The sequence below is a fragment of the Tachypleus tridentatus genome, chromosome 8, assembly GCF_004210375.1.
Source record: "Tachypleus tridentatus isolate NWPU-2018 chromosome 8, ASM421037v1, whole genome shotgun sequence".
Taxonomy (NCBI): Eukaryota; Metazoa; Arthropoda; class Merostomata; order Xiphosura; family Limulidae; genus Tachypleus; species Tachypleus tridentatus.
In genome coordinates, this window is record NC_134832.1 from 89,079,019 (window position 1) to 89,106,384 (window position 27,366).

The 27,366-nt window shown below is 34.1% G+C and overlaps 1 pseudogene across 1 annotated transcript in view; it reads left to right on the forward strand.

Annotated features, from left to right (window-relative positions):
* The window catches only part of LOC143222891 (protein trachealess-like), a 297,994-nt pseudogene that overhangs the window by 171,409 nt on the left and 99,219 nt on the right, over window positions 1-27,366 (forward strand). Inside the window, exon 3 of the transcript XR_013012572.1 lies at window positions 6,082-6,132. The product of XR_013012572.1 is annotated as a protein trachealess-like (transcript). The remainder of the gene's footprint in view (window positions 1-6,081; window positions 6,133-27,366) is intronic.

Genomic DNA, 27,366 nt, shown 5'->3' on the forward strand with positions numbered 1-27,366 from the left:
GATAGCTAACCAGATATGTTATAGCAGTATGTTGAAACCCTATCACATCCGAGATGCAGTTGAGTGTTCTCCTGATATTGATGACAGTCTATTTGATTCAGACATTCGTAAATTTGAAAATATCGGATATGAATGCAACATCAAATTGAGTAATTCTGATGTTCTAGCCAATCTTGATGAAAACTCAATCAATTGCCTCCTGAAGAGAAAAATCAACTTGCTAGTTTATTGAATATGAATGTACATTTTCGGACGTTCCTAATCAAACCAACATTGCTGTTCATGATATGTAGATATAGGTGATATCTCTTAAACAACATTCATATCGTGTGACTTCAATCAAGGCTGATAAAATGCGTAAAAAAATATCCTATATGCTGCAAAAGGACATTATAAAACCCAACAAAAGTGATTGGTGTTCACCTTGTATAATGGTTCCTAAATCTGATGGTTCAGTTAGATTTTGTGCAGACTTTCGGAAAATAAATGCTTTGGCAAGGATAATTTTTTATCCCATTTCATCTTATCCCATATCGATAAAATTGAAAAAGCCAGATATATCATAAGATGCTAAAGGATAATAGGATGTTCCTCTAACTGAGAAGATCAAAACAAACTCTACTTTGTTATTCCTGGTGGATTATGTACAATGTAATATCGTATGGGATAAAACATTCTCAAGCAACTTTTCAGCAAATGGTTAATTAATGTCCTACCAATCTGTGAGATGTTAGAATTTATGTTAATGATATTGTAATTTACATCAACACGGGTGAAGAACACTTATGTGTATTACATGATGTTTTTGAGAGGCTTAAGAAAATCAATCTTACTGTACTTTTGGCTAAACATCTTACTGTACTTTTGACTTTATAGAGCGAAAGTTGTTTACTTAGATCATGCAGTAGGCTACAGTCAAGTTTCTGCAATTCAAACCAAAGCTTATTGCGTTGTGAACTATCCAATTTCTACAAACAAGAAAAGTTTTAGATTTATGGGAATGGCTTGTTATTACAGGAAGTTTTGTAATAATTTTGCTGACGTCACTGTTCTATTAACAAACATATTGAAGAAAAATAAGAATTTCAAGTGGTCTGAAGAATGTCATTCTGCTTTTGAAAATATAATTTTTTTATTATGCACCTAACCTATATTGCTTATGATTAATGCTTTGTTGTCAATATATACATATATATATAATATATTAATTAAAATTTATCTAAAGCCAATTTTAATTCTCTGAGGAGGGTAGTGTAATGGATTTAATATTATTTTAATATCTATGGTTGTTTCAGTTTAATATATATTTAGAAATATTGATAAATGCGTATTGCGCAACTCCCATCTTTTCTCTAAATTTGTAGAAGATTCTCGAGTGTAAGAATCAACAATATATGATTTCGAAAGTATTAGCATATCTTCGAATATTGTCGTCAAATAAATTTTTCAGAATGTTGCTTTAAAGATTATAAATCGACACGCTGACAGATTGTTATATATAATATTGTTGGTCTACTACAGTCAGTATGGCCCGGCATGACCAGGTGGGTTAAGGCGTTCGACTCGTAATCTGACGGTCGCGGGTTCGAATTTCCGTCGCACCAAACATGCTCGCCCTTCAGCCGGGGAGCGTTATAATGTTACAGTGAATCCTAGTATTCGTCGGTAAAAGAGTATCCCAAGAGTTGGCAGTTGGTGGTGATGACTAGCTGCCTTCCCTCTAGTCTTATACTGCTAAAGTAGGGACGGTTAGCTCAAATAGTCCTCGTGTAGCTTTGTGCGAAATTCAAAACAAACCAAACCCAGTCAGTATACTATAAGTCTCGGAAGCTATAATTGTGACAAACGCTTATTAATCGGAAAACTACAGATATTTAACCAGGAACGTTTATAGCTTTCGAACATTACAAATTGTTTGCCTTGAGTTAATTAACTTTGGAAGTTAATACTTCTACGAGGACATTAGGTATTGTCGTCGATGAAAAATTTATGTATGCTATAGGCTAGCTAGCCATCAAGAGAAGTGCACATACAGTGTATCAACTCAGAATTAATTCGCTTGTCGTAAACCTAGTCTGTCGATAAAATATTCAGTTGTAGACGAGATAAAAGACTGAATGTTGTTTGTGAGTTTGTAAAATATTTATATATAAACCATTATTTTTAATAACTGTTATTGTAAATTATATTGTCGTTTGTATATTACAATACATTTGTGTTAAAACATTGCGGGTATCAGTCTTGTTGGGAAATGTTATAAAGTGGATACATATTGGCATTCATTTAACTTCAGTTAAGCTCAAACTGAAATCTAAGGCTATTTGAAATCGTTATACGTAACGTACGTAACATAATAAAACGGAGACTGTGAAATATATTCATGTATATATATACATCAGTGTGTCGTGTTATTATCCTTTTGAATGATGAAGAATCACTTGGTTATGTATGATTAATTTAGGAATCTTTTTATACGATAGGAACCAAAAGAGAGTATCTCTCCAAACTTTTTGTGTAACATTCTCAAAAAACCTTAAGAAAATTTCTATAGACTAATATATACACACACTGGAAACTATTCTTAAAACACTATAATTTGACACAAGTTTAATGAATATGTTGCGCGATATTATATATCATAATATAGTTTCAATATGTACTCAGTAAAACAGGCATTTATTCTTTTTCGAAGGTGCCTTGATAAACGCTAAAAAATTGACACAATAATTACCTGTTTATCCAGAATTACCAGATAATTTTGTCATCCTGCTAGTTTTTGTTTTTAGGTATTTACTCTTATTACTTCATCAGCTAGCTTATAGACTCTTAATTGTTTTTGCCTCCCGCTAGTACAGCGGCATATCTCCGAATTTACAACGCTAAAATCAGGGGTTCGATTCCCCTCGGTGGGCTGAGCAGATAGCCCGATGTGGCTTTGCTATAAGAAAAAAAATACAAAAACAAACTTAATTGTTTTTACGTTTACCAGTATTACATGTTCTGTTGGTGTGTTAAGTTCTTGAATTTTTTTGTTGTTATTACATTGTCTATTAGTCTATAGCTTTTTCCCTGATGCCTTAAGTACGAATGGAAGTTGATAAAATATTCAGGTTATGATGGCCTTTTAAAAAATTGAAATTTTGCCAATAGTATTAGTTTTTGTATGGATAAAAACAAATATACTTGTTAATACTGCTGTTTACTATTAAGTACTAGATAACAATGCTGGTTAGTAACATTGCTCTATATAGTGAACTCGTAACTACTGAGTAACAACGCTGTTCAAAAATTAAAATATACAAACAAGATGCTATGCTGAGTAATAAGAGGCATATATGTATGTTATCCCTTGAGAACTTTGATGTCACCCCCCTCAAATGTTCTTTAACATCTGTAGTATTTTACAAGCTGAATAAATTTAAATCTTGAAATGCTTTAATTTGTTTTAGAAATCTTCGAAACTTAAAGTCGTTGTGATATAATACAACTAGATGTTTAGCACAGGATCTTTAATAATTCTTTGTACCTTAATTATCTTTCCTACCTTGAACATTTCAGGGACTTCTTTAGTGCTAAGTGTCCAGTTGTATCTCCGAAAATACATGATTCCAGTTGGGCCAATCAAAATGTTTGCATTGATTTGTTGATCATTGTAAAAGATTCAGATATATAAAAAAAATCTTTCATTATTTGTTTCATCTTACAAGTTGTAATATTTTCATCGGACCTATTTTTAATTTTGATATTTCGCCACACTTTATGAGCTTGGCGATTACATACAGTCAATAATGAACAAGTGTTCATTCCAAAAAAAAAAAAAGGATATTGTTCATGATAAGTGACAAAGGTTAATTTTTATCTTATTTTTTTTATCTCGATGGAGGGTATCTGGACTGGATATGTTCTTTAACCAGTTGGTCTCATGAAAGAGGGCAGAGAAAGGGGAACATCCTATCAGCAGAAGTTACATTAGTCCACGAGAGCGCGTGATCGAACTGCGCTGGTTATTCTATGCCTGCCGTGGCACGCGCTCTTGGTGTACTTTGTCGCCAGCGTGTTCACACTACATGATGTGCGCAGGTATATAACACAGATCTTCAGTTCGTCGCAGAACAGCGGTTGCTGACCTGGCTTGTGATCGTGGGATCCCCATTTCTCGGGCTCCTACTGTCTGTCCTGATGCTGATGCTGCGTTCCCATCCCCACCCTTCCACCTCAGGGTTAGGTGATGGTTTATCTCTGACTTCAAGCCACAGCTTGGTCAGTGACCCCACAGGATACAACCAGTTTTTGACGGAACAGCCCCATTTTGCTCACTCATGGTCAGTATTTCAGTGCATTTTTGTTGATTCAATGGGAAATTCATCTACAATGATGGAATTGATATAAGACATAAAAATCACACTAAGTTTCCTTTCGTATTTATTGTCAAATGTGTTTTGCATTATCATAGTGAAACCAAGTGTTACATAAGTAAAATATTCTCGGAGTTTATTCTTTAAAACAGTGTAATAGAAACTTCTTTCATAATTACCGAAAAACTGTGATTTGTTTCGAAAATATTACTTTGAGCTCGCCTTAATGAAATTTAAATTTTACCGTAGAGCTGTTATCATTAATTTGTTGCTATATGCATATGTAAACTCAGTTGGAAATTTCTAGGCATTTCGAACAAAAATCATGTTCAATTTGAAAAATAAAAATAAACACAGTGATAAAAGTACTGGGAAAAAAGCTGTAATAGTGTTTCACTTTCAGTAACTTCTTATTTTTATGTATTTAACGTCTATAATCTGTAAGCAGCAGCAAACTCATCCTTGGCTTTCTTATCGTGATAATAAAATTTGATACTGTTGAATTTCCTTAAGGGCTTCTCTCTCTAGAATTCTTTCTTTGCAATGAAACTAGATATAAAGTGGCGCCTATGCTCATTACACGTTCTGAGTTCGTTCCATTTCCCACTTGAAATATCTGGTAAAACTTACTTGTATTTCTATACTTGTATGCAGTTTTTCACTAAATATTATTCCATATTCTTAAACTTAGGTATTCCTTCTTTACATTAGAACACTGTTTACAGCCGTTAAATTTTATCTTGCATTACTTATATATAAAGGTAGTTTATTCAATGTTAACATATATTATATGCACACATGCCACGATGAAAATCTTAAAAAATAATCCATATGTATTTGTTTGCCTCTTCATTATATACCACAACATAACACTGCTTACCCAACACACCATGTTCATTGTATACTATAATCTACAACGATTTGCCCGACCCTGCCTGTTCATTATATATTGTAACATACAACAGCTTACTTGACCTTGCCTGTAAATTATATATTGTAACATACGACAGCCCATCTGACCCTGCTTGTTCATTATATACTGTAACATGGAACGACTTACCTACCCCTGCTTGATTCTGGATCATTTTTTTAGTTAAATTTTAACAATAAGACATCATTCACCATTAAAATACTCCATTTTCTTTATATTTGCGGATTAAGATGAGGGTATAAATATTTGTTTTTCTTTATAATTTGATTTCCATTATTATGTTGCCCTCCTTTTTAAACCCTTTTCTTACGTACTTTTTTTAAAAGCAGTTCTACTCATTTATAGTTCGAAGGACACTGCCGGGAATTCTTTCTTAGGGTATACCTAAATACTGATAATTGTTTATGACGTTTGTATAAACTCTTTTTTTCATGCCTTCACTATTATTGTTACGTGTTTTTCTATTTTCATAAAATTGGAATGTGTCAGAAGCCAGCTTATAAAAACGTATGAAACGGTTGAGCATGCATTGTTATTTGAACGTTTAGGTAATTAGTGAACCAAAATGAATAATAGGTGTTATTTTGTGTTAACAACAAGGAAGTATTTGAACATTCTAGCTGTCACCTTAAATTTTAGAGAAAAGTAAATGAATAGCAAAACAAACGACTTTTCTTGAAACTTTAAGTGTTCATACCGAAAGGAACTTTGTAATACGCTGTAGAAAATAGTGCTTGACATATACTATAAAAATGAAGGTTTTGTATTACCTTTCACTTTTCCATTTTGTTTCAGTTGGAACACGGCTCTAGACTCCCAGACATGCAACAATTCTAATTCTCTCTGGTAACTGGTATTTATTTTTATTACTTTAACAACAAAAACAAAATAAAAAACATTTAATAATTAAAACAATCTAAAATGACTTGTAACACACAGATAATGTAGATTATTTTTTAATGAATATTTTGTTTTAAAAAGTTCCTTTTGGTGTGAATTTGGATGCTTTTGGGAGATAATTTGGATGCTCTTGGGAGATACGTCTGCTATTAAAAATAAACTGAAAAGAAAGAACCCTTTTTAAGGAAACAATAAAAGGTGTCCCAAGCCCATATTAACAAACTGAATTTAAGCAAATAATTTTAAGACTAAACTACCCTGGTTATACGTTATGATAATAATTGTAATAAATTGCATTTTTATCAACTGTTCGTTAAGAGTGAATGTTGGATGTTAAATCAGTCGCATTTTGTATCATAAGATTCTTCATTCGTATAGATGGATAGCTGACGTTATTTTATAGCAATATAGCGTATATAGCTCATATATTGGATATCCCGTATTTAGTAGGCGGATACTACCATGTTGTTATTTGCTTAACTCACGCTTAATAACCCGAATCCAGTGCAATATTCTAACGGTTCTCCAATTTTGGCCTATCAATGCTAGTACAGTACTACCTTATATATATTTTGTGCTTAATATATGAACACTAATACAATTTTATCTAAATATATTTTATACTAAATATTTCTACTGAGTGTAATATTTGTTTTTACTGTACATTAAACTTCTTTATTTAAAGCTCCGTATTAATAAAGGTAGTTCAATAGTTTCTTGTGTCCTAGATTAGGTTATTTATGCTAGAATATAATGTCTTTATGTATCCAGTTAATAATGCATTATTTTTAGGACAACAAAATCTCATATATCCGAAGTTTAATACACCAGCATTAGTACAATATTATGTCTTCTGTCTTCTGATATTATAATACTACTAGTTTCAGTAATTTGTATAGCGTGTCAATCAGTGTCGTAGCTATAAAGGATGAACTCTCTGCATAAAAAGTAATTAAGTCTTATATACATATAATTCCCTGTAATTGTAGTTATGATTCTGTATGAATGGTATACTTAACAATGAATTAAAAAAAAACAATCCAAAGGTCGAGTGCTTTCGAATAGTTACATATTCTTATTCGAAACCGTTCGAGTTTCGAAATGTTTTATTTTTTTAAACGAATTTCACATTTTGTGTGTGATCCTGTATGCTAATCTTTTTACCAGAATTAACTTAACAGCTAGTGGAACCTCTCATTTGTTCAAACACATTAAAATATCTGTCTCTTTCCTTTTTGGCAATTCTTAAGTTTGTCAGGTTCTTCGAGCCCTCTTATCGCTCATTCCCTCGTATTTAGTACACCACTAGTAGTACATGTTACCTCATTTATCTGTTATTTACTATACTGACGGTAATATATTATTATCACATACAGCTAGTGTTTATTAGACCATTAGTTATAAGATATTTTCTTGTATACCGTCTTTAATGCACCGGTGGTAACATACTTGTACATTAACTTTTCCATATTCTGGTATCTCGATGTTAGCAAACCCATGCTAGTGTAATGTTAGCTCGTACATTCTTTTGTAGCATGTCGATGTTAATAGACCTATTATTTCGTATATCCCGCCTTTCGCTTACGGATGTTTTAACATTATCCCAATTTACTGTTACTAATATAGTATTTTTATGTATTAATTCCTTGTTTCGTTTTCTTTTGCATAAAGCTCATTATTAACCCTAATATTTTTTTCAATTTTGCAATGAATTCGTTGCATTGTTAATTTAAAGAAATTAAAAATTAATTCATTATAATACATTAATGTATCACTGAACGAGGTAAAACAAGATGGCGTTTACACTATTTTTAATGGCGTATATTATACTTTAACAGGTTAAGAACATACGGTGTGGCTACGCAATTCACCTTAGTTGTTTTGCAAAAAAATAATGAGACAAAACAAATCTGAAACGAGCACTAATTCTCTAATAACCTTTCGTATGTAACTTGTTTGTAAAATAATTTGATTACTTTAGTATCTTGTATGTTAATGTATCAGTAACGGTAATGTTTCTGTAGAATTACGTGCGTTAATGTATCAGTAACGGTAATTTTTCTGTAGAATTACGTGCGTTAATGTACCAGTAACGGTAATTTTTCTGTAGAATTACGTGCGTTAATGTATCAGTAACGGTAATGTTTCTATAGTATTATGTATGTTAATGTATCAATAACGGTAATGTTTCAGTTCCATTATGTATGTTAATGTTTTTATAACATTATGTGCGTTAATGTATCAGTAACGGAAATGCTTCTGTAATATTATGTGTGTTAACATATCAGTGACGGTAATGTTTTTGCAGCATCGTGTACGTTAACATATCAGTAACCCTCGTGTTTCTGTAACATTCTATAGATCAATGTAGCAATAAGTATAGTGTTTCTGTAGCATTCTTTCCGTTGTAGCATCATGTATACTGGTATACCAGTCTAACTGATATTTCTGATAAATTATTATATCATGATATTCTTTTAGCATGATGTTAAACTGCTTATACGAATGGTCAATTTAAAATAAATTTCTGAAGTACCAGTAAAGATGACCTATTTTAAGCCTAACTTCGAACAATCCACTAGATGTCTTTTTACACCACAAAGAAAAAGGCTTTGGAGTTCACAACGTTTAACGTAAGAGTGAACTTTTGAAGAATGCAAAGTAAATGCAATATTCTAGTTTAGAATGAAACAAATTTACCACGAATATTTTATAGCTCACAAAACCTGTTTTGATCACAGATGTTTAGTAGTATATACGACATATATGGCGTCGTTCTTTAACAAAACCAGTTGCACCAGACACCTTTTATAACACACACAGGGCACGTGGCAGTTCTCTGTGATAAACAAAATTGTTTCTTTCAGCTTCTTCGGCACTTAGACCATATGTATAATCGACATCCAATATAAAGACACAATATTCAATATTTATCATATTAACTGTCGTTAAGTATTGTGCTATTGATTCTCGAAATGCTTAAGGTTCACCTGAAAAAACAATTAACAAAAAATGTTATCTTTGTTATTATCTAGTAGGAAAGTAAGGAACATCTATTCTAATGTAAAAGGCTAAACACGTGTAAGCTAGTAACAAAGGATGTTGTTTAACTTAGGTGTAGAGAACTGAATCAGATGTAGGAGTGTCGTGGTTTGAATAGGAATAAAGTCTTGCATAACCCTTGTTTATAAGATTACTCAGTTCTGGACTTCATTATGACCTATGTGCTGAAATGTAAAAAAATAAACCAGATTAGAAGTTTCAGATTATTGCTTGGATCTTTAGAAATAATTCCCATTTTGTTGTGTTTTTTTAACTCGTGAAAAAAAGAATTACAGCGTTTATATTGTAAAATAAAACATTAGATGAATGAATTTCGAACATAATTTGCTGTAAACGTTTTTGATGAAGAATGTTAGAAATGTTTCCTTAACGAAGATCTGCATTAGATGTTCGAAACGTTCTTTTCAAATTTGCAAAAACATACCGAAGTTTGTTGCACTATTCTTAATGATAAATTGAAACATACCGAAGTTTGTTGCACTATTCTTAATGATAAATTGTTTTAAACAGTACGTTATTACAGTTATCCAAATATTAACTTATTGTTGGCCATAAAATATATTACACCCTGATTAGCCTGGTTAAAACACTAAAACATGTAAGTTAAATTAACCTCTCAAAATCACTTTGCAGGAGGTAAGAATAATGATAAAAACAAAATAGACAAGAACCGTACAAACAAACATTTGTTTTTGCTGATACAGCCACGTTTCCATGATCCATAAATGTGTGTGTGTGTTTTCTTACAGCAAAGCCACATCGGACTATCTGCTAAGTCCACGGAGGGGAAATAAACTCCTGATTTTAGCGTTGTAAATCCGTAGACTTACCGCTGTACCAGCGAGGGACCCATACGTGGGGCTGTGTTCTTTGAAATAACGTAAAATACTAAAACTAAGAGCTAGTATGGATGTTCTTGCGCTTCTTTCTTATATTATTAATTAATAAAATATGAGTGAAATTCAAGAAGAATGTATAATAATATGTCAACCACGCTGTATTTTCCGATGAGGCGTTTTTTCAGATGATTGGTATAATTAACTGAAAGGCCATTTTACTAAGAATTCTACATAATACTGTATCGGTTCAAAGCCTAATAGCTTAAATTTGGCGTGACAATTAATAAAGTGTCAAAAGATGCCTAGTTTTATTATATACCATACATCAGTGGTATTGTATGTAATTGGTTCATAAGTTAAGCTAGAGGATTATGATGATGTATGCAACGTTTTAATTAATTACAGCAATACTCAATGGAATTGAAAACCGGTGTTTGTCGTCATCAAGAAAGGTGTCAGGAGCCACTAATGTGCCAATCAAATCAAAAAATACAAAAACAATAAGTTGTTGAATTATTTTCTTCCAAAGCAGTCGATGCTAATTGCATTCCTGTAAAAGATTAAAAGAATCAAGCGATCTTAATCAACTATAGTTAACTGGACAAACAGCTATTATGTCCGTTTGAAATTGGAGAGATATCTGATCTGAAACACTTGCCTGAGGAATAATTGTTAAATGACCAGTTAAGTACTTGCTTGGCACATCACTATGTTTAGAATATGTAAATAAATGAAATGTTTTGCAGACTTATTTATATGTATGTGTGTGTGGTCATACGTGCGGGGAAAATCTTAATATAGTGGCCAATCAATATACACACATATACTTTTCTCTGAGACATGATGCAATAAATTAATGTTAACATCAACTTTGAAAAACATAAAACAAGTTTGTATTTGTGATAAATTCGAAACACCATTTCTTCATTTAACCGAAAAGCAGAAAAATCAGAGAAAGTTGCATATTATTCTGTTTATCCATGTTCTTGCACAAAGTCAGAAGAATATACCTAGTGATGAAATAACTGATGGTTATGTGTATCTGTGCACGTGTGGTTATAATTTCATGCAAGGACAATGTTCCAACTCTCTATTGCCCTTGAAATTACCTTATCCATCATCGACCATGTTCATTCTCATAATCTTGATTACATACTGTTGCTCTAAATTGCAATTTCCATCATGAAAATGTTACGTAAAAGATGGCGAGACCAATCTTAGACAACGCATTGTGAAAGATGTTTCCACAGATACTCCATTATGTGTAGATGTCGGATTCTAAAGGAAAGTTTAAGCAGACCAAAATTATAGTAATGTCATGTACTTGACATGTATATGATGTGAGATAATGGAATTGTTGCAATTCCAGCTTTTTTTGTCATATTTCTCATAACAATAGCAATCGATTGAATTAAAATGTTATTGTGAACATTTAGATTATGACCCTTTGTGAACTTTAAACCCTTGTTTCTTATTATGTTAATGGCTAAAGAGGGCCTCATCATATTGGTGGTTGGGGTTAAATAATGTTCTTATTTTCCCTTTGTAGATCAGAGCTGAGACTTCGGTGTGGTTTCGGGGCTCTTTGCTACGCTTTTTTTTTTTTTCTAAATGTTCTAACGTGTAAGGTTTCTGTTCCATGAAGAAAAACAAAATACCCAACTGAAAGTATTCTTTGACTTTATTTGTTTAACAATCATAATATACAAACGTCTCCTTAAAGGATTGTGAAAATATCCTTTATCCATAACTCTATTCGTGGCAGCATTACATGAGCTAGAAATGTTTGGTGTATAAGTTGTAAAGAAAATCAGTTCTCGTCTGAATGGCTTACAGGCAGCTAAGCCTGGTCTGCGTGTTGTACGGGAAGTCAGACCTGGTCTATGATGAGTATACAAAGCCACCTTAAATTATGTTGTGTGTAGGGAATTCGCCTTGACTGGTTAGGTGTTTCGAATAATCACACATTTCCGAATTGGTAACAGTGCTTGTGTCATTTGTAGCCCGTGTAGTGTAAAACGCATTAGTTATGATCCAAGTCCTCTACAGGTCTACTGAGAGTCAGTACTGGACTCTTATGAGGAGCCAGGCCTGATATGTGTAATGTTCACAGATAATTATTCATATTTTCGCTGTATCTCATATGTTTTGAGCTTCACGGAAAGATACTCAAGAACTAGTTACGTTAGCTGCTTCTAATTTTGAAGCAGTAGAGTACAGGGAAAACAACTGTTCTACACTATCCACTGCCAACTCATGAGTTGATATAATCAAACAATGGGATTTGACAGTCACACTTATAAACCACTAACGGTTCCATCGTGCGGAGCTGATTGTTGTTTTTTTTTTATCACAGCAGCGAAACACAAATTACGGAATCTCAGATCCGCATTCGGGCACGTGAACCAATAAGCCGAGCGTGACCTGCCAGTCTATCTAACGTATAATATGACAAATAGTAATTGACACAGCACTGTAATTATTACAGTCAACAATCCAGTAGTAAAACAGTACAGTTTTCAATATTATTGTGAATAGCTGTTTTGTCAGACATTTCAATAAAACATGTTGTTGGCCAAAATCTAACACTCGGGTATAATTCTTTTTATTGTAGGAATAGGAACTTTTCATTTATCTTACCTGCATGAAAATTATTTTCCAAGGATTTATTTAATTGGATATGTATATACAAGCTAACGTATGTGTGTTTGTTTGTATGTGTTTTCTTATAGCAAAGCCACATCGGGCTATCTGCTCATCCCACCGAGGGAATCGAATCCCTGATTGTAGCGTTGTATATCCGAAGACATACCGCTGTACTAGCGGGGGCCTACAAGCTAACAGTCAGATAATTCAGGCTGTGTATCTGTTTACATTCCATGACTTGTTTGTTTGCTGAACTGTATGGAATGCACAGCGTTATTTAACCACGCCGATCTTCACTATAACTTGACACAATTCTCATTTAACCATTCCAGTCTTCGCTAGATGTACAATATATTGGTACAAGCAGTACATGATGACAGCAACATTTCTAGGTAAACGTTTGGTTTGAAATTCGCGCAAAGCTACACGAGGGCTATCTGCTAGCCGTCCCTAATTTAGCCGTGTAAGACTAGAGGAAAGGCAGCTAGTCATCACCACCCACCGCCAAGTCTGAGGTTACTCTTTTTCCAATGAATAGTGGGATTGACCGTCACATTATAAACGCCCCAGGCTGAAAGGGCGAGCATGTTTGGTGTGATGGAGATTCGAACTCTTGACCCTCGAATTACGAGTCAAGTGCCTTAACCATCTTGCCAAGCCGGACATCGTTTATAGAGTTACTAGAGTGTAAATATATAATTTACTTTATTTAGGTATTATTGTTACTATTTAGTAATACTATCGAATAAAAATGTAAAATATTTTAACTGTTTAGTGACGGTACTTATAACGACCTATCTAGTAAGTTAAAATGAGTGTTTATTGTTATTGTGCCTGTTTGCATTTAATAGATGTAAGAATTATTGTGAGGGTGTAGTGTATGTATCTAAAGCTATAAGCTAAAATGAGAGCTATTGGTAGTGTATAGTGTACTTACAAGTAAACTTTTTTTAAATTATGCAGTATGTATGGTATATTTTCTGATAAGTGGAAATGATTGTTGACATTGGTATTTAAAAAAAATATGAATAACTTTAGTTTAGAAAAATATAGATATCCATTCCTAAAATACCTTGTACCATGTTTTATGCACGCAGTTTGCTGTTTATCGCTTTATCTGATTAGAAATGTAGATAAAACAGTCGTAACGTCAGATAGTTTGAACTCAGTTGTACTTTTTTGTTGCTGTTGTTGGTAGTGTTTTCCAGTGTTTAAAACGTTTCTTCAACAGTACTTGTTTTTATATTTCGTGAGTGAAGTAAAAGGTTAGAGTTTTTTTGTTTTTTTTTAAATTACAACTGATATCTCAATATGGATGCTTTTGGTGATCTGACTATTTGTGGTTAGTTATGCTTCCAACCATGTTCATTGATCTTCCCCACCCGGTCTCTTGAAAGCAAAGATTAAAGCCGAACAGATAATAACAGGTTACAGTTTAGTGGTTGTCAAAGTCAACTGCTCGGAAAGGCTACATTAAAAGGCATGATTGCTCATCCATCGTTTGCTATTGATAGCCCTACAAAAAAGACACATAGTCTGCCCAACCTCGTCGGATCGCTCCACGGCACGACTTTTGCGAATAGTTACTGAATCCTCGGGAAGACCGCTTATGCCATTGCTCCGTATCACCAATATGTTAATGTTAATATTGGTATACACTTTGTGCCGTTACTCCGTACTACCGATGTGTTAATGAAACCGGAAATATTGGGGTACACTGAGAGCGCATTATAACCACACATAGATACTTATTACCTTATGCTGAACACGTGATCGTTGTCCATTATATTAATGGGCTTATTGTCAGCCGAAGCTTTCTTTATTAACTCCTGTAACTCAGTTAAACTGTTTTTTGTTTTTTTTTTATCAGAAGCACAGGACAACTAGTCACCTTTCAGCTTCAAGCTTGAATTTGATAAATTGAGCAAATAGCAGTTACAAGTTGTTAATTAATTTATCTCCATGGTTACTCTTCATGTCGTATTGTTAAATAAGTGAAAGATAATGAAAATGTGGAAAGTTTGTAACTAAAGAAGTTAATTAATTAATTAATTATTGAATTTTAAAATGTCTACTACAGGGCCTCGATTAATCATTTATCATATTTCAAAACTTCACAATAATTTTGGATCATTCTTTATAAAAAAAAGAGAAAGGCATAATTCGTGAGAAATTAAATTGAAGTAAATACTCAAAGATACAATTTTCATTGCATTAGTTAGTATAGTAGATGGCAGTCACATAGGCAACTTGGAGAAGGTGTGAACATTTATACGATGGATGGATATATAACACACTGTATGAACTGATATTTGACAACAGAAAACTAGATCAGTAAGATAATATGTAACGAATGAACAACATAAAACTAACCACATATAATGTACACGAATAAACAATTTTTTTCAATGTTATAACTCAGATAACGTTAGTGTATTTAACTTATTTTCTTTAAAATTCCGTTCTTTAACTTCAATGCTTGTCTCTTTGTAGATATCAAAAACCATTTCACAATATACGTCATCATGCACAAACTACAATGATATGTCTGAAATGAAGTTTTTATCCTCATAAATTTTTAATGTTGTATATTATATATGACCCCTTTACTACAAAATATAATTTTTTTGGATAAAATTAATTGGCTTTATATTTGTATAATCTTTATCTGCATACATACTCATACATTACAGCTATTTTCCTCCATCACGCACATATTTTTATTTATTTATCGTGTTTCATAATTTAAAATAAACTTTATATTAATGGTACAAAAAATCTGAGACTATGAATTAACCATCGTAACTATTGTGTAATAAAACTGTGTGTTGTTCTTTAATGCTCAGTTCTACTTCACGTAACTGCAATTTAACTACCTTTGAAAATCTATGAGCATCTCTTATATATGTCTATAAATATGTATATATATATATATGTGTGTGTGTGTGTGTGTGTAAGCCGTTTTGTTACGTAAAGTTAAGCTGAGCTTTAAAAACTTTACACTCTTTCATTCAATATTAATTTGATTGATAAAAGGTCTACATAGAAAACTTCAAGACATGTTTTGACTTTTTAAAATGGTAGTAGGTTTATTTGTCTGTTTGGAATTTCGCACAAAGCTATTCGGGGCTATCTGCTAGCCGTCCCTAATTTAGCAGTGTAAGACTAGAGGGAAGGCAACTAGTCACCACCACCCACCGTCAACTCTTGGGCTACTCTTTTACCAACGAATAGTCACATTATAACGCCCCACGGCTGATAGGGCAAGCATATTTGATGTGATGGGGATTCGAACCTGCGACCATCGGACTACGAGGCGAGTGCCTTAACCACCTGGAAAATGGTAGTAGATATGACAGTTTCATCGAAGTTTAACTAAAGGATCACGTTTTATAAGTTCTTAAATTGCTATACTATTATTACCATTTAAATGTTTTACTTTTTATAATTATAATGGACGACACACAACATTTTGACATTTTTAAATGAATATTACAAGTCTCTGTTAGCATAAAATACTTTTACTGGCCTACATATATAGTAGCTCATTTCTTCACATGCTGAACTATGTATTAGGTTGTCCAGAAATAAATGTCGGAATTTTTAAGATGACATTTGGAATCTGAATATCGAGTAACTTATCGTTGGTTTCTTGGTAACTTATCGTTGGTTTCTTGGTTTAATCCAACGTTTGTCGCTTACAAGATCTCTTGATTGTCTGCTGTTTCAACTCTACTCAGAGTAAGTTTTGCAACCCTCAAGGTAACATGTACAAGAAATACTTTCGTCTGATTTTCCTCTACGACTTCAAACTTGGACGAAAAACTACCGAAATTACACTGAACGTCAACCGGGAATTCGGCCATGGATCTGTTACTGAACGTACAGTTCAGCGTTGGTTCCAAAGGTTTCGACATGCAGATAAAAGTCTTGAAGACCACAAAGGTCGTGGAAGGAAGCCAATCTTAGATAAAACACATTAAGTGAAGCAATTGAGACAGACCCTTGCACAACAGCACGTGAGCTTAAAAAAGCTAGGCACAAGCAAATCAAACATTGCCAACCACCTGAGTGCGATTGGAAATACGAAAAAGTTGGATAAATGGGATCCACATGAGCTGACTGATGATCAACAAAATTGGCATTATGAGACCTGTCAAGAGTGACACTCCAAAAATTGAACGAATTTGGAATCGAGGTTCTGCGTCATTCACCTTATTCTCCAGACTTTTCACTTACAGATCTTCATTTTTCAAGCACTTTGAGAACGTTTTGAACAATAAACGCTTTCAAAACCAGGCAGCTGCAGAAGCTTTCAGAGAGTTAATTGACCATAGAAATTCTGATTTCTACAGCAGGGGCATAAACATCATTGTTACACGTTGGCAAAAGTATGTTGAAGCAAACGGTGCTTACTTTGATTAAAGCATGTTTTATACTTTGCAGTTCAAAAACGACATTTATTTCTGGACGACCTAATACTTGAGGTTCTGTAATTAGCACTTCTTATCGCCAGAAGAAAAAATCACGAGTTTAAAGTTGTGTAACTTCTTTCCCTCTTGTCTATCACCTCAAAATAAGGGAGAGCTAGCCCTAATAGCCATGAAGTAACTTTGTGCTAAATTCAACAAATAAATACGCAATATAAATATATTTATAAATTGTATTAACTAATCAACGTTTTCTCTTATATAGGTAATGAACTTTTTTCTATACTTTTTCTTATATTAAGTCTTACAGTTTATTATGTACGACAGTTAACAATGACTGAAAATTATTATTTTTAGTTTATTTTGAATTTAATTTGGCCATTTATTTTTATCAATACACTTATTATAAAAGAACTTTGTATTGTGAACTAGTTATGTGATTTATTCTGTAAGCCGATTATTTTTCTGATTTAGATATATAGTTACATGGTATTTAACTCTGTCAGTATATAAAACTGTAGACCCGTATATTTAACTGTATGAGACGATGACTGTTTCATTCTGGTAACGTATTTAGTTATATTTTTTTCTGTGTTACTATACGAAGCTTTGGATTTGCGTATTTAACTGCGTAAGATGATTTTTATCTTCTAGTTATGTAGTTACTAATAATCATTAATAATTAATAATAATAATAATTACTTTGTAATTATATGAAACTGTGTACCTGTGTTTTTAAGTATGTGATCTTTATCTCTGTGTTTTTATTTAACTATGCGTAATTATCTGTGTGTATGAATCTGTTATTGTTTTGCTTTTCAGGTAAGATGTCTATATAAATATCGACTATCTGTGTATCAAGTTTCACCCTATTGTATCCGTCCGTATCATCCGTGAGGTTACTTTTATGTGGTTATTAATCTGTGCACCTATCACGGGAGGTCTGTTTTTTCGTCCTATTAGTATATTGGCTAATCGCGATCATGTAGCAACTTGTTGTTTTTAGTCTGTCTATCAATGCAAGTCTCTTTTTGAATCGACTTTACCATCTGACTTTGAAGGTGCGTTTTAGCTCTATAGCAGAACTCTGGACTTTGCGCTGAATAATCCCAACATTTTAAGTTATGGGTACGTTAAAAGAGTGACAGGCAATATCGTAGGATGAATGACAGGTGCAGGGTGCTACTGAATGGCTGCCTTCCTTCGGGGCAACAGCTTAAAATTAGGGAGAGTAAAAGCTTTGCTATAAATAATTAGCTCAAACATTATATCAATTTGTGTTTCAATAATTTTTGTAAGTGTATATAAATATATATAAACATAATATAGTTTGCTTCTTTTTTATCTATCATAGATCTCTGTCGGTCTGTCATGACATCTTTCTGTTTTCAAGGTTTTTATAATCGGTTTCATCTCTACCTATTTTCGATATGTTTGTTTTTGGATAAACGGTTACGTTTCTTTAGTCCAAAAGCTATTAACACACAAGACCAGTTTGCTTTTTTAAAATTTCATGTAAGGCTACTTGATGGCTATCTGCGCTAACCGTCATTAATTTTTAACTGATAAAGTAGAGAGGTAATTAGTAAACATCTCCCATCACCAACTCTTGGCAACCATTTATCAAAAAACAGTGGGATTAACTGTTACATTATAACATCATTATGACTGAAAAGGAGAGCAAGTTACATTCCAAGAACCCTAATACCTAGACCATTACAAACAATAACACTCTCTTTTTATTTTAGAAACGCAAAGTGTAGTGGTGGAAATTCAAATTATTGGCATAATACAGAACATCGATTACTTTGAAGGCACCTCTTACAAATTATAGTTTATAAGGATCGCATTATACAGGGTTGAACATATTGTATTAAAATGACTTTGAAGAGATAAATGAACAGGTCATGTGACAAACAAAGATACTATAAAGTTGCAGTAGAACTACATTTTCGCATTGCTGATAGTATTATGTTGTAGAAGTTAACTTGTAGAAAAGATAACAACCCTTTCGGGCTCAATGTAGTCACACGCTCAGATCATAAATGCATGTTTAGATCGGGTATTTAGAATTTCCAATATGAGGATATCCTTTGTACTTATTGCCATTGGAAAATTAAGAAATATAGAACAATTTGAAGGACATGCATTCATCTAGAAGGAAAGGCATGAAACAAGTTGTACCACAGGCATGTAAGCAATGTACTGCGTCTTGTAACAAATAAGAATTTATGTGCACAAAGGTCAGGAGTTAAAGTCCTTCATGTGTTCCAGGTAAAAGTGGGCAACATAATCATGAAGGATATCTATCTGGAAACGAGGTCAACATGGTGTGATTCATTAAGATAAGCTTTCCAGCCATAGTTCACATTTAACCGTTACACAGCAGAAACAGCTGGAGAATAAACAGATATTCAAGCTATTCCATACCAGTTAAGTCCCCAGACACAGAACTTATGGGTTTCTATGCAATCGGAATGATGAACGGATGCTGGAAAATTGTTTTATTATTGCACTAGACGGATTATGAAAAGCGTACAGGGAAGAGTGGTATGTTTTGAATATGATAGCTCTTACAAAGGGACCTTTTATCGTAGTAACTACCCTCCAGAGATATTGTCAAGATTCATAATTGTTAGTTAAAATATTATTGGACGCAGCAGCGTAGACTGTAATGACCTGGCGAGTCTCCGAAGTACCTTTAATATAAATAACTTACTTTCCTCTAACAGGTCGTTGCTGCGGTGTTGTACAGGGTTCTAGTAATGCGATTCTTGAGCACTGCCCAAAAGAAATATGTGTCATGACAACAATCTATATTCGTACAGCAGAACGTAGACACAAATGTGAATGAGAATGGAAATGTTCAATTACAACAGCAAAGACTTAATTATTTGTAACAGTTGTTTAATGTTATTGCAACTAATATTTGATAGTATATATATATATTAACGATAAAAAATACGTTGGTGGGCGTCCAATGATTGGCTGCATGCGCAAGTTGTCTCTACACTCAATCTATTATACTAATACCAAATTCTGTCACCTGTAATATAAAAAGCAACAAAAAAAACGCAGATTAACAAATATTTATGATGAAGTCCTGTTGCATTTGTCATTTCAACTATTCCAGGATATTTCCAGTCCAGAATTTTTTAAACCTTTGTTTCGTAGATTGTAAAAATAAAATAAAATAGGTGTCGTTCACACAGTTATGAAAAAAATAGCATATATTAATAAGTTTGAATAATAGTTAATAAGAACGACAGTTTAATAAGAAAAAACTATCTGATAAAAATATTGTTAATTCTACAATTAGTGCAATAAGATACTGAAGCTTACCGTTATTATAACTCTCTTAATAATTCAGCAGCCAGTCTGAAGACGTCTAACACTAAGTTCCCAGTTTGACATTTTTAGCGGGCAGATAGTCCATTGTGCAAATTTCTTCTCAAGAACAAACCAACTCTAATTTTGAACTGATAGACTATTATCTAGAGGAAGGCAGCTAGTCAAAAAATACCCACTAACGTTTGGGTTATTCTGGTCGAATAAGTTTAAAGCAAAGCTCAGTGGTTAGCATGCTAAACTGTAGAAATGAGATTTCTGGTTCACATATCATTACCGCCAAAAAATGATGTTCCGCCCTTTGGAGACGTGGATAAGTTATAAGAGTGACAGTCAACTCCAACTAAGCATTGATGTTGAATTGTGTTAACTAACTGCCTTTCATTTAGCCTACAGCTTCAAATAAGAAAGAGATATCACAGATAGAGCTCTTGTAGCTTTGGACGAAACGCAGAACAGAAAAGCTAGTCCAATAGTGGAACTTAACTGTTACTCTTATTTATCCACGTCCACAAGTGTGGATGGAACACGTTGTTGTTTTTATGTGGAACAGTAACTGGTCCGGCATGATAACTACCGGGTCATTTCAAGCCAATTACTTTTATTTATGTAAATTTGGAAGAATGTAACTAACAAACTGCAAAAACAACAACAGCACAACAATAAAAAATACATGAGAATAACCCTGCTTCGAAAGCGACAGGATGTTTGCACGAAATTACGACATGTTTTGAAATATTTAGCCTCAACACTGATCTTAGTGGCTCGTGGGATTATGCTATACAAATCTTTAATGAAGGATATAAAAACTTTAAAGTTAGATCGTTTCGCATTCTTCAAGGCCATGAAATGCACTTAAAAGATAAGGCTGTGAATCTTGTTTAATGTACCGGTACTGTTTGTAACAGCCTCCAAATCGTTGAGAAAAATCAAAATTGGGGAAGGGAAAGCCCTTTCAGTAGTAGAGACAAAACTGTGGAAGCCGCTCTAATCTAATTGGCTTTCATCATCATTAAAACGATTGTTTTCTCTGAAAAGATGGACGTCACCATTAAAGCGATCACACTTTTGATTACTATCTAAAGTGACCTTTCTAGAACATTCCACTGACTGGTAGATTGTGTAATAAGAGGTAATGATTGTCAAAGAGTTGAGGGATTTAGGTCCACCCTCTGGCTTGTTCTTAACAGGCTACATCGGTCTGCTTTTAACGTGACCTGTGCCACCTTACTGCCTCAAGTATAGTGAGAAAAGTGACTATCCTACAAGTGTATTTTTTTGTAGTTTTAGGTAGCGGGTAAGGGAAAGAAGAGAAGCTCTTATTTTTAATGTCAAACAGCAGATTGACAGTAACATGGCACAAAGAAGAGTAGAAAGCTATGGGAACTTATTACCACACAACTTTTTCGAACACTTTAACAGAATGAGGATGAATGGAACATATAATAGGAAGAGTGGTGCTGTTCTAATATCAACACCACTGTCGAATTAAAAATTAATGAATGCTATGTTTGTTTCCCTCCATTTTAGAGGGTTTTGCACTTGACCAAAAATGTATTAGTCTGTAATATAAGATTTCATGTGTTTCATTGTTAACAATGTTTATTGGGAACATATATGATATACATTGTATTTGTTTTTGTAATTTTATATAATGTTTGACATTTTGAACATAAAATATACAATCACGTACTTTATAATTTAGGATAATAATATATATTCGAGTGAAGTTTATTTATGATCCATTTGAAAAGTGAAACTACTCGTCAGGTATATCAACATTTTTTAGGATATCTATTAATTTTATAAGCCCTTCTACGACATTTTAGTCTGAATTTTCTATTTACTTGAATTATTTACCGTCTCCAAATATAGCTTACTCAATAATACGTTTCTACTAAGGCGTAATCAATCTGGTTAGTAGGATTTTTGTGATGTAGGGAAAAGTAATGCCTAACTATTGGACATTTTAGTCCTTTCTAATGTAACTTTTTTGGAATCACATAAACGAGTTTACAAAAGCAATCTTTTTATTATTGTTTTACTGAATAAATCAAAAACTTGGACCTCTAAAAACAAGTTCTATAAAACGCCGATGGATCTAGTTTCTGCTGAAGTTAAGAAACAACGGTTGATTTGAAATCGGAAGCTCAGTTTGCTACGTTTTGATGGGGTTTCGTTTATGGAAGGTTTTGTTTATCACAACCGCTTGCTTTATTGTTCGTTTGTACTTATGCTGGCTTACCTAAGTCGTATGGTATCAAGGGAATTTCGGAAAGAAGAAGAGTCTATTGCTATTATGGCTTGGGGACGCCTACAAGATCTCTTTGACTGTGTTAGAGAACCAAACCTTTGGTCAGAATCAACGTGCACTGCAGGGTATTGTTTCTGTCATTGCTACGGCTCACCTAATCCCATGATAAAGCCATTTCCAGTAATCAGAGTTGAGATTTTGAAAAACCTGAAAATATCTGTATTGCCATATAAAACCACTGGACTGATCCCCTTAGGATTTATATGATCCTTAGACGGTCACATGCTGAGCAGAAACGAAATGAAAAACTAATGAAAACTTAAAAGCAGAGAAGCAAGGGCCCATTTCGGTGGGGGTTCTGTAGCGTCAACAGTATGAGCGGAAAGTACAGATGATATAAAGTAACCAGTGACCAATAGAGGAAATTATTGGCTCTTCTTTGCAGAAAGATGGTCGAACCCTCCTGGGAGATGTGGCAGAGGGATGGTGTCATAATGAAATCGCTGAAAACATCCATGAATTACGAGAAATTCCCGCTAGATTCCTCTAGAGGCTAAAGTATGCGCTGCGGTGGAACTACGCAACACATATTGTGATATCTCTGGCGGCACGCTCAGATTTCTTCGGGAAAGTGGGATACAAAGTCGGGACTCTAGAGGCCGCCGAATCCTTCGGCGGCTGACACCAGTATAGTCCATCATATGCGGTAAATAATAAAATGTTAGCTCAGAATGTTGTTCTTTATAAATAATAAAGGGAGACTGATGAGGAGATCATAAATTTAAACGTTTTGTTTGTAAGCGTTTCACAAATATTTTGAAATTCTGCTTATAAAACCTTCCAAAGTGCAATTTTCTTAGTGGTGATGTTTTTCCTCCATTAAAGATGTGACAAGTTCTGTTCAATCTTACAGCAAAGACTATTATAAAATGTATCTTGTTTAATTTTTTTAGTTTTAGTTGTTTATAAAACAGACAGAAAAATTGTGATTGGCGTTTTTTTTTATTTGTAACAGATACAGTTAGCCATTCAAAAGACTGTTTTGCTCCAAATTATTGTACTTTGGTAATAATAAACATAATTTTTAAACTTGCGTCACATGGAAAAAGGTCTGAATAATTACGAATTACAGAACAGCACAACATGCTTTTGAGTCACACGTACTTTCTGACGGCACAATTTTTTGCCATGTGGTTCTGAGTAACATTGAATACAATTTTGTTTTGAAATCCATAAATTAAAAAAAAGAGTTTAAAAATGTAACTCTTGATTTACGAGAATCTCATTTGAAGTAGAAATGTATTCACAAGATGGCAAGTATGGGTATTAATTAACGTGAATATAACATAAGAAGGTTGAAACGTTGTTCTGTACTTTTAATTAAAGTTTTAATACCCATACCAGCCGTTTTGAGAATACATTGTAACTCAATACTGTTTTCTGTTATCTTTTACTTTCACTGGAATTTCGTAAATTCACTGTATCTATTGCTGTCTGTTTTATTTAATTCTTTCCAAAGTTAGTACTTAATATGAAAGTTAAGAACGTCGAATGACATCCTTAAGCTGTTTCACAAAACTATCTTAGGGATGAATTGGCTAAGAACGACTTAATGATCCTATGAACACAAGATATCAGAAATGTATGGATCTTTCAAATCAAATCGGGACGGTCACTTGTGTTAAAGAGAATTTGTCCAAAGTGTCCCAATGTTTCATTAATCAAAATTTTTGTTTGTCATGAATATAACGTATCTTTATTTTTATTCATTTTAATAAGATATTTTTTAATTATATAAGAAAATCTAATAATATAAAACACGAAGTCATACAATCCTTTTGCAAGCGGTGAGAAGTGGTTAAGGCACTCGACTCGTAATCCGATGGTTGCGGGTTCGAAGTCTCGTCACACCAAACATGCTTGCCCTTTCAGCTGTAGGGTCGTTATAATGTGACTTTTAATCTCATTATTCATTGGTAAAAGAGTAGCCCAAGAGTTGGCAGTGGGTGGTGATGACTAGCTGCCTTTCCTCTAGTCTTACACTACTAAATTAGGGACGGCTAGCGCAGATAGCCCTTGTGGAGCTTTGCGCGAAATTCAAAATAAACAAGCCATGCGCACCCCTCATTATATCGTGTGATTCTCTAACAATATTTCGTGTGGTTTATTATGATACTATTTTGTAGCCATATTCCCTGATTGGTTAACAGCATTTTATTTAGTGTACTCTATCATGCTGTTCTGTTGTTTTCTGTACTTGACTCACAACCTTTTGTCCAGGCTAATGTGGTATGATTCTGTCGTCATCTTTTGCGCTTGACTAACAGTAGTTTGTGTGGTGTGGTGTCCGGTTGTCAATTTGTGCACCTAACTAAGAATATTCTATCTGGTTTAGCATGGTGTGTTCCTGTCATCATCCACCGTGTTGGACTAATATTATTTTATTTGGATTTTATCGTGTGTCTCTGTTGTTAACTTCTGTGGATGACACGCACGAATATGTTGTCTGAGTATAATAATGTATCATTTTTGTTATATTGTGTAGTCAATTAACACATGAAATTTTGTCTAAAAGTCAGGATGTGATAGTAGTTATCTGTATTGCTAAGTAGCACACAATCAAAGGGCGAGACATGTGTCGACCTCAGGCAACTCGGGAGTCAAAACGTTAACAATATAGTTCCACGAAGTGGAACCAGAGGGCACTTTGGTAGGTTGCCATGACAGGCAGGACTTGTCATGCTGGAAGAACATTTGACAAAGAAAGATGTCCAGAGGGTTCATTGCTAGGAGTATGTTTCTAGACCATCATGACAGGTGGAAGTTATCATCATTGGAACTGACAAATTGAATAATAAACTTTGATGTTCATTGTATAAACGTAAAAGATAAAATATCACATGTTACCATAACATTATTTTAAATCTAGAATTAAGCCTGAGATCTGATTTAGCTTTTGGAATAAATATATCAGTATGTGTGACATTAGTATCATTTTGAGTTTATAATTTTAATTATATACATTGATGATAGCATACCTACAAGGAGTTTTGCATCAGGTGGACAAACATGTTTGCTAGAAATACGAATAATCAGCTAATGTAGCATAACTGAATCAAAAGTATACAATAATTGTATCGTATCTAAAATGTACATGTTCCTTTAAATAATGAGATATATAACATTGTAAACACATAGTTAGTGTCTCACTATGTATAGTGAAAGAACTAGAAAAGTAAGTTTATTTACTTTTAGATTTAGTGACATAAAACAGCTAACAATCAGTTATTAACTTAAAGTATGGTGAAAACTAAATTTACATAGTACTGTTTTTATGTATCAGTATATGTGACAACAGTCTTTAGAGTTTCACACAGGACAATAATTTGTAAATTCCGATTTGTATAATTCTTTAGCGAAAAGATAATTCATGTTACCGTAAAAGTTTCAAAATCAACGTCAGAATACATCTATTTTGAAATAATCAAAGAATAATCACTATCTATCCCAAATTTAGCAGTTTAAGACAAGAGGAAAAGCAGCTAGTTATCACCACCCTCTGCCAACTCTTGGGCTACTCTTTTACCAACAAATAGTGGGATTGACCTTCACATATATCGCTCCCACAGCTGAAAGGGCGAGTACATTTGGTGTGACGGGGATTCGAGCCCGCGAAACTCAGGTTACAAGCCAAGCGCCTTAACCACCTAGTCATGCTGGGCATTGCTTTAAACTATTAAGTCTGAATATTATAGTCTAGATAAAATAAAACTTTGAAATATTTGAAAATAAAATTTCTAGTTTGGCATCTCCTGCCCATGGAAGCGATGATATGACGAATCACATCCTGTGGAATGGCTGTCCACTCAGCCTGCAAAGCTGCTGCAAGCTGAGGTAGAGTCTGCGGTTGAGGTTGTCGTCGTCGCAGACGTCGGTTCAACTCGTCCCAAAGATGTTCGATGGGGTTTAAATCTGGTGATCTGGAGGGCCAGAGAAGAACGTTGATGTTGTGGTGTCTCAAGAAGACAGTGGTGAGTCGGGCTGTGTGAGGACGGGCGTTGTCATGTTGAAAAACGTCGTTGACGTTCACCATGATGGGTTGCACGTGGGGCCTAAGAATCTCGTCGACGTATCGTTGAGCCGTAAGAGTCCCTCGAATGTGCAAAAGGTCTGTTCTGGCATTGTAAGCGATGGCAGCCCACATCATGACGCTGCCACCACCAAATCTGTCAACTTCCTGCACACAGTTTGCTGCAAAACGTTCACCTCGGCGACGGTAAACACGGGTCCTTCCACCCTGCCTACGACGCATAAAACGTGATTCATCACTGAACCAAACATGCCTCCATCGTCGATGAGGCCATACCCGATGTGCCCGAGTCCACTGCAGCCGTGCTTGACGATGTTGCTGGGTGAGGATGACGCCTCTGACTGGACGTCGAGGTCGGATTCCTGCATCTCGTAGATGGTTGCGTACGGTCTGATCGGAAATCCTACGCAGCCCTGGTATGGTTGAGGCAGTAGACGTCGCAGTGGTGGTCCAATCACGAAGGTGATGTATCCGGATGTTGCGATCTTGTGCGGGCGTGGTCACACGAGG